At 44.5% G+C, this 7,667-nt stretch overlaps 1 pseudogene; it reads left to right on the top strand.

The window, feature by feature from the left end:
- Positions 1–329: 329 nt before the first annotated feature.
- LOC114008367 (uncharacterized) lies at positions 330–444 on the top strand (annotated as a pseudogene).
- Positions 445–7,667: the final 7,223 nt, after the last annotated feature.

Below are 7,667 nucleotides of genomic sequence, written 5' to 3'. Positions count from 1 at the left end.
GTGGTATTTGTATCCTATGAAGTTTTCTTCTTCTTCAGTCTTTAGAAACTATGTTTTATAGGTTTGTTTAGCCACTTTAAGAGTTTGAAATTTGGGGTCCAGCAGGTGGTGTGGTGGTTAAGGTACTAGATTTCCACATGGTTGACTGAGGTTCAAGTCCTGGCCCCAATGGCTTGTAAATGACAACAATTAATAGATAAATAAATAAATAAATAAATAAATAACTATTTTTTTAAGAAAAAGGAATTTTATATAAAATTAATTTTTACCCTTAAAAGTTTATCATTTAATTGTCATCAATCTGGCATATTTATTAAGTTTCTATTACCATCTCTTCTCGGCCTTTTGGCTAAGATCAAGTGAAGTTTCTATTACAAGAGTTTTTCTTTAAAAAGTAGAACATTTTCTGTGAATTAAATCATATTAATTTTCCTAGAAACCCTTATAGATAAGACAACTTAGAAGGGTCAAAGAAGAGATAAGAATTTCATCTACCCTTCTGCCAGGACAGCCCCAGAATCCTGAGATTACCCCAAGGCACCATCAGTGTCATTTGAAAGCCACAGTAGACATTGTAGCTAAATAATTATTCATGTAAGACTGATTTAAGACTTGGACAACACTGTGGTCATGACTGTTCACTATTATCATTATTCATGATACAGCATGTGTGTGTGTGTGTGTGTGTGTATACAAATGAGAGAGAAAGGAGCACCCTCCACAGGGTCTGGTCACGCTGCAATCCCTTTCCTCCATTCCTCCAGTCTCTCAGATCTTGGGTTCTTGCACGCATGCCTGGCATGTTTCAGGCTGACTGGGCCAGGGATTCTAACTGCAGTCACCATGTGGGATCCATTTTCTCTTAAGCAATACATTACCACTGCACCAAGGAGCCAGTCGATGGTGTTTGTTTGTTTTTTTTTTTATTAAATACTGGTTCTTTTAGGAAACTTTCAACATTACATACAAACTCCAAAAGATAAGATCATTTCTCTCTGACGCACACATGGACTATCCAGCAGGAAGTAGCTTCTGCGATGAATACCCTTTCCACCTGGACAATCCCCATCTGAAGTTTTCTGCAAGTCTAGAGGTGAACTGCAGAACTAAGGAACTGAGGTCAGTGTGAACTGAAGTTTGGCTGAGCACCAGGCTCGGGTCCAAGTGCCTTCCTTAGTGTATCACCTAAGCTAGTCCTCCCTACGACCCTGGGAGGTAGATGTTACTACCCTGTCTTACAGATGAGGAAAACGAGGCTCATCAAGTCCTTTACCCAAGGTGGCACACTTGTGTGTGGTCAAGCCCATATTAGAACAAAACAGTGCACGGGCCGTGCCGTGACCCACTAGGCTCTGCCCAGGGCCATGGGAGGGCACACATGACCAGCAGACCTGCATTTCTATCTCAGCTTCCTTATTGCCATCACTGAGAACACTGTTTCAGGCTGGCAGACTCCAGCCATCCATGTATTTAGCAGAGCTGGGTAATTCTGCCTTTCTTAGTTCTCTCTGCAAACACTCCCCCAAATCCAGGCCTTTCCTCCTTGCTCCACATTTAGATTGTTCACTGGTCTAGCTGGTCTCCTGACTCTGCTCTTGCCCCTCCCATTTTAATCTATTAGAATTCTGACTGGGTAATTTCATGTTTACCCAAAAACGTTCCTTTCCTCCAAAATGAAGTTCAGGCTTGGCATTCAGTATTCTAACACAGACTATCCCCCTCCTAACTTCCAACACCCCCACACACATGCCTTCCCAGTACTCCAGCTCCCCTCTTTATGACAGAGTTTCTTCCAGGAGCACAGCTCTGCTCAGTTCTCCTCACTTGCATGTAGAGGTGACCTTGAGCACATCACTTCACTGCTCCAAGCCTCAGGTTTTCCACATAAAGGTTTGGATTTCTCCCTAAGGTTCCTTTAAAAGCTCCAAATTTCCTTCTAAGATACAATGAATAAGTCCTATAGAAAATGTCTGGCCTTTTGGAAATAAAGCCTGACTTGGAAATGAGTATACATTTAAACCAGATATATACATTGAATCTTCAAGGACTTAGTCAACAGATATTTTTAAGGCCAACTTGATGCCATGTTTTGTGCTAGTCTCTTAGAGGACAAGATTCCCCCTCTGAACAAGAGGGGACAGACATGTAAAAAACTGAATTCCATCAGAGGTTGTACAATTACCGTGTGTAGGAGACAGAAGTACCAAGAGGAGTAATACAGGAAAATTACTGAATAAACAAAAATTGTGTTTTAGTAAAATAGGTGACGAGATTCACAAGTTAGTAAAAAGTCTAAGAACACTTCCACCTGCGAGGTGGGACAGGGCGACCCACGAGGACGGCTGAGCCACTGTAGGAAGTCTGTGGTTTGCACATCTGCCGTTAGCTTGCGTCAGACTCTGAGGAGGGGGGTATGTATTCTGGAAATAGGTCAGACTAGAGAACCCGGACCCTCACACATTGCTGTGCAAATGCAAATTGATACAGTCACTTTGAAAACAGTCTGGCTCTTCCAAAAAATGTTAAACATAAACTTAATCACACAGCCCCAAAACTGCACTCCCAGGTATCCACCCAAGAGAAATATCAGCGTGTTTATACAAAGATTTGTATATAAATGTTCATAATAGCATCATTTATAATAGCAAAGCAAAATGGAAACAATTCAAATGTCCAGCTGGCAAATGGGTAAACAAAATGTGCTGAATCCATGCACTGAAATACTACTTGGCAATAAAAAAGGAATGAAGTCCTTTTTTTCCGACCCCTTTGTTTGTGTGTGTGTATTGTTCGTTGAGAGTACCTAGATCTCTTCGCAGCAGATGTTGAGTGTACCATGCTTTAACTGCCGTCCCTGTGCTGTGCACTTACCCCTGCAGGTGTGTACACTTTGCCAGCACCTCCCCACTCCCCCTTCCCACCCCACTCCTGGGGCCACGCTTCCACTCTCGTTCCTGTGAGTGGGAATGATGCATGCTGAGATGTGGTTGAAAACTGTTTTAAGTACAAGAAGCCAATCACAAAGACCACACAGTATAAGTCTGCCTCCATGAAATATCCAAAAAAAGACAAATCTATAGAGACAGGAAGATTGAAGGTGACTTGGCCTGGAGATGGCAATGGGGAGTGAATACACAAGGAACCACTTTGGGGTGACTGGGTTCTGGTGAAGGTTGAACAACACTAGTTTTACTAGAATGCATTGAATCCAACACTTAAAAAGAGATTGATTTTAAAGTATATAAATGTATAGTATATAAAGTATATAAATGTAAAGTATATAAAGTATATAAATGATAGAATGTGAGGGGGGATTGTTTTACAAGCACAGGGAGGGGAGAACTTTCTTCATGGTCATGTTTGAAAAGAGGGAGCTGTAAGAATTTTGAGTGGCCAGGCCTTTCCTCCTCTTTACCCTGTGATGAAGTAGACTGGGGGCCGAGGTGAGGGGATGAGCTACGTGGAGGACCTTTTCACAGTTTCTGGTCCTTCCTAAACTTGGAAGCCTCCTGTCCTTGTCTGTAGTAAGATGTGCAGGCAAACTGAAGCTGTGTCCCTGCTGGACCTGCAGCCTCTCTCAGCTCTGAGTTGATAAAGTCTCTGAGTTGGAGCCTGTCGCTCCCTGGTAAGGTGACCATTAGGTACACAATGGCCAGTGGTCATTCTCCATCACCGACACCTACCCTGGTCAGTGTCCCCTCTGCACATTCTTGTCAAAAAGCCATACTGAGCCTTTTCCTCACTCCCTGGCTCCCTCCACCCATCTTATTCACAATGACTATTAAAAATTTGCGTCAGAAATGCATAGCAGACTACACTCAGGTGTCTCCTAAGCTGTTCTTGCTTGACTGATTCCCTCCTGACTGTTGGTGAAGACTGGCTTTTGAATGGTTGGTTTAAAAAAAAAATAGTACTTACTGGAACCTAACCAGGTAGACACGAGTGGACACATGTGCTGGAGAAACCCTTTTCTTTTCTTTCTTTTGGAGAGGTTTTTGCTATAGGGCGCATGCGCTTGCCAGAAAGACAGAGGGAGACAGAGAGATAGAAAGCGAGAAATCACTCCCTAGAGGGGATGGCCACGCCGCAATCCCTTCTCCATTCTCCTCTCGGGATCTTGGGCACTTATGCACACGTGCCCAGCGTGAGTTTAAGCCACTAGGCCCAGGACTTGAACCGCGGTCGACATAGCTATTACGCCAACTGCTGGTCCAAAACCCTTAACAGAGGACATCATGGATACTGGGTGGTCTGTATACCTAAACTGAAACCATGACGTTTTCCTTTTTGCCAGTAAACCAAAGAGCAGATCCTTGAAACCTTGCCTTTGACACACATAACCAGAAACTGCACCCTCATCCTGGTCATGCCTGGCTCCTCTGCTGCTCGCCCACTCTGCTCTGAATTGTCTTACTTCAAACACTCTGTTATGGCAAGGGCACTCTGGGATACCTGCAGGGAAGTATTCATTTTATTTTGCAGTCAAACGTTCTCAGTACCGTGATCGTTCGAGTTAGTTGCCCCTTCTGTCCTAGAGCTGATTATCAGCACTGTCTCCTGCCGCGTTGCTCTGAAGTCATGCTTGAGCCTTGACTATCCTCTCTTCTCCCTTTTTCTTGTTCTGTACTCGGGGCCAGCTGCATAATTTGTGGGACCCCCTTGTTCACAAACCAGTGAGGATTTCAAGATGACAATTGCAGAGCATTAAATCAAACGTGGGGTCATTCTCAACTTGTTTCCCAAGGGAAAACTCTAATGCCTGTAAGGCACGTGGGGATGAACCACAGAGGCTGCTGGGGGCCGGAGGTAGGACTCTATCTCAGCATTCCAGTGACCCATTGATGGCTTGCTGTTGCCAGATGGCTACCAGGCAGCTCTGCTGAACTCTAGCGTTAGATATGAACTTTAAGACGTCATGGAGTCCCTGTAGTTCATGGTGAGTTTAGAAGGAAGGTGGTGGGATGACAGTCAGACCCAGGTGACCTCTAAGAACCAGGAAATGGGAGATGTTCTCTTTGATATTCCTTCTCTTCTGACCTGTCAGTCTCTCTGTCTCCAGCACAAACTTTGGGTGTAAATAAATACCTTTTTCCCAAGTCAGGTTTTTTTTTTTTTAATTTTATTGGCAAATGGGTAAACAAAATGTGCTGAATCCATGCACTGAAATACTACTTGGCAATAAAAAAGGAATGAAGTCCTTTTTTTCCGACCCCTTTGTTTGTGTGTGTGTATTGTTCGTTGAGAGTACCTAGATCTCTTCGCAGCAGATGTTGAGTGTACCATGCTTTAACTGCCGTCCCTGTGCTGTGCACTTACCCCTGCAGGTGTGTACACTTTGCCAGCACCTCCCCACTCCCCCTTCCCACCCCACTCCTGGGGCCACGCTTCCACTCTCGTTCCTGTGAGTGGGAATGATGCATGCTGAGATGTGGTTGAAAACTGTTTTAAGTACAAGAAGCCAATCACAAAGACCACACAGTATAAGTCTGCCTCCATGAAATATCCAAAAAAAGACAAATCTATAGAGACAGGAAGATTGAAGGTGACTTGGCCTGGAGATGGCAATGGGGAGTGAATACACAAGGAACCACTTTGGGGTGACTGGGTTCTGGTGAAGGTTGAACAACACTAGTTTTACTAGAATGCATTGAATCCAACACTTAAAAAGAGATTGATTTTAAAGTATATAAATGTATAGTATATAAAGTATATAAATGTAAAGTATATAAAGTATATAAATGATAGAATGTGAGGGGGGATTGTTTTACAAGCACAGGGAGGGGAGAACTTTCTTCATGGTCATGTTTGAAAAGAGGGAGCTGTAAGAATTTTGAGTGGCCAGGCCTTTCCTCCTCTTTACCCTGTGATGAAGTAGACTGGGGGCCGAGGTGAGGGGATGAGCTACGTGGAGGACCTTTTCACAGTTTCTGGTCCTTCCTAAACTTGGAAGCCTCCTGTCCTTGTCTGTAGTAAGATGTGCAGGCAAACTGAAGCTGTGTCCCTGCTGGACCTGCAGCCTCTCTCAGCTCTGAGTTGATAAAGTCTCTGAGTTGGAGCCTGTCGCTCCCTGGTAAGGTGACCATTAGGTACACAATGGCCAGTGGTCATTCTCCATCACCGACACCTACCCTGGTCAGTGTCCCCTCTGCACATTCTTGTCAAAAAGCCATACTGAGCCTTTTCCTCACTCCCTGGCTCCCTCCACCCATCTTATTCACAATGACTATTAAAAATTTGCGTCAGAAATGCATAGCAGACTACACTCAGGTGTCTCCTAAGCTGTTCTTGCTTGACTGATTCCCTCCTGACTGTTGGTGAAGACTGGCTTTTGAATGGTTGGTTTAAAAAAAAAATAGTACTTACTGGAACCTAACCAGGTAGACACGAGTGGACACATGTGCTGGAGAAACCCTTTTCTTTTCTTTCTTTTGGAGAGGTTTTTGCTATAGGGCACATGCGCCCGCCAGAAAGACACAGAGAGACAGAGAGACAGAGGGGATGGCCACGCCGCAATCCCTTCTCCATTCTCCTCTCGGGATCTTGGGCACTTATGCACACGTGCCCAGCGTGAGTTTAAGCCACTAGGCCCAGGACTTGAACCGCGGTCGACATAGCTATTACGCCAACTGCTGGTCCAAAACCCTTAACAGAGGACATCATGGATACTGGGTGGTCTGTATACCTAAACTGAAACCATGACGTTTTCCTTTTTGCCAGTAAACCAAAGAGCAGATCCTTGAAACCTTGCCTTTGACACACATAACCAGAAACTGCACCCTCATCCTGGTCATGCCTGGCTCCTCTGCTGCTCGCCCACTCTGCTCTGAATTGTCTTACTTCAAACACTCTGTTATGGCAAGGGCACTCTGGGATACCTGCAGGGAAGTATTCATTTTATTTTGCAGTCAAACGTTCTCAGTACCGTGATCGTTCGAGTTAGTTGCCCCTTCTGTCCTAGAGCTGATTATCAGCACTGTCTCCTGCCGCGTTGCTCTGAAGTCATGCTTGAGCCTTGACTATCCTCTCTTCTCCCTTTTTCTTGTTCTGTACTCGGGGCCAGCTGCATAATTTGTGGGACCCCCTTGTTCACAAACCAGTGAGGATTTCAAGATGACAATTGCAGAGCATTAAATCAAACGTGGGGTCATTCTCAACTTGTTTCCCAAGGGAAAACTCTAATGCCTGTAAGGCACGTGGGGATGAACCACAGAGGCTGCTGGGGGCCGGAGGTAGGACTCTATCTCAGCATTCCAGTGACCCATTGATGGCTTGCTGTTGCCAGATGGCTACCAGGCAGCTCTGCTGAACTCTAGCGTTAGATATGAACTTTAAGACGTCATGGAGTCCCTGTAGTTCATGGTGAGTTTAGAAGGAAGGTGGTGGGATGACAGTCAGACCCAGGTGACCTCTAAGAACCAGGAAATGGGAGATGTTCTCTTTGATATTCCTTCTCTTCTGACCTGTCAGTCTCTCTGTCTCCAGCACAAACTTTGGGTGTAAATAAATACCTTTTTCCCAAGTCAGGTTTTTTTTTTTTTAATTTTATTTTTTTCTTTAAAAAGTGTAATTATTTTATTTTTATTTTTGGAGAAGTTTTTGCTATAGGGTGTGTGCACTCGCTAGAAAGAGAGAGACCGACAGAAAGTGAGAAATCACCGCTCCCCCCG

This window comes from Tupaia chinensis, unplaced genomic scaffold (assembly GCF_000334495.1).
Source record: "Tupaia chinensis unplaced genomic scaffold, TupChi_1.0 Scaffold000328_1, whole genome shotgun sequence".
In the NCBI taxonomy this organism is placed as follows: domain Eukaryota; kingdom Metazoa; phylum Chordata; class Mammalia; order Scandentia; family Tupaiidae; genus Tupaia; species Tupaia belangeri.
Note: the sequence above shows the minus strand (reverse complement) of the source record. Positions and strands in the feature narration are given on the sequence as shown.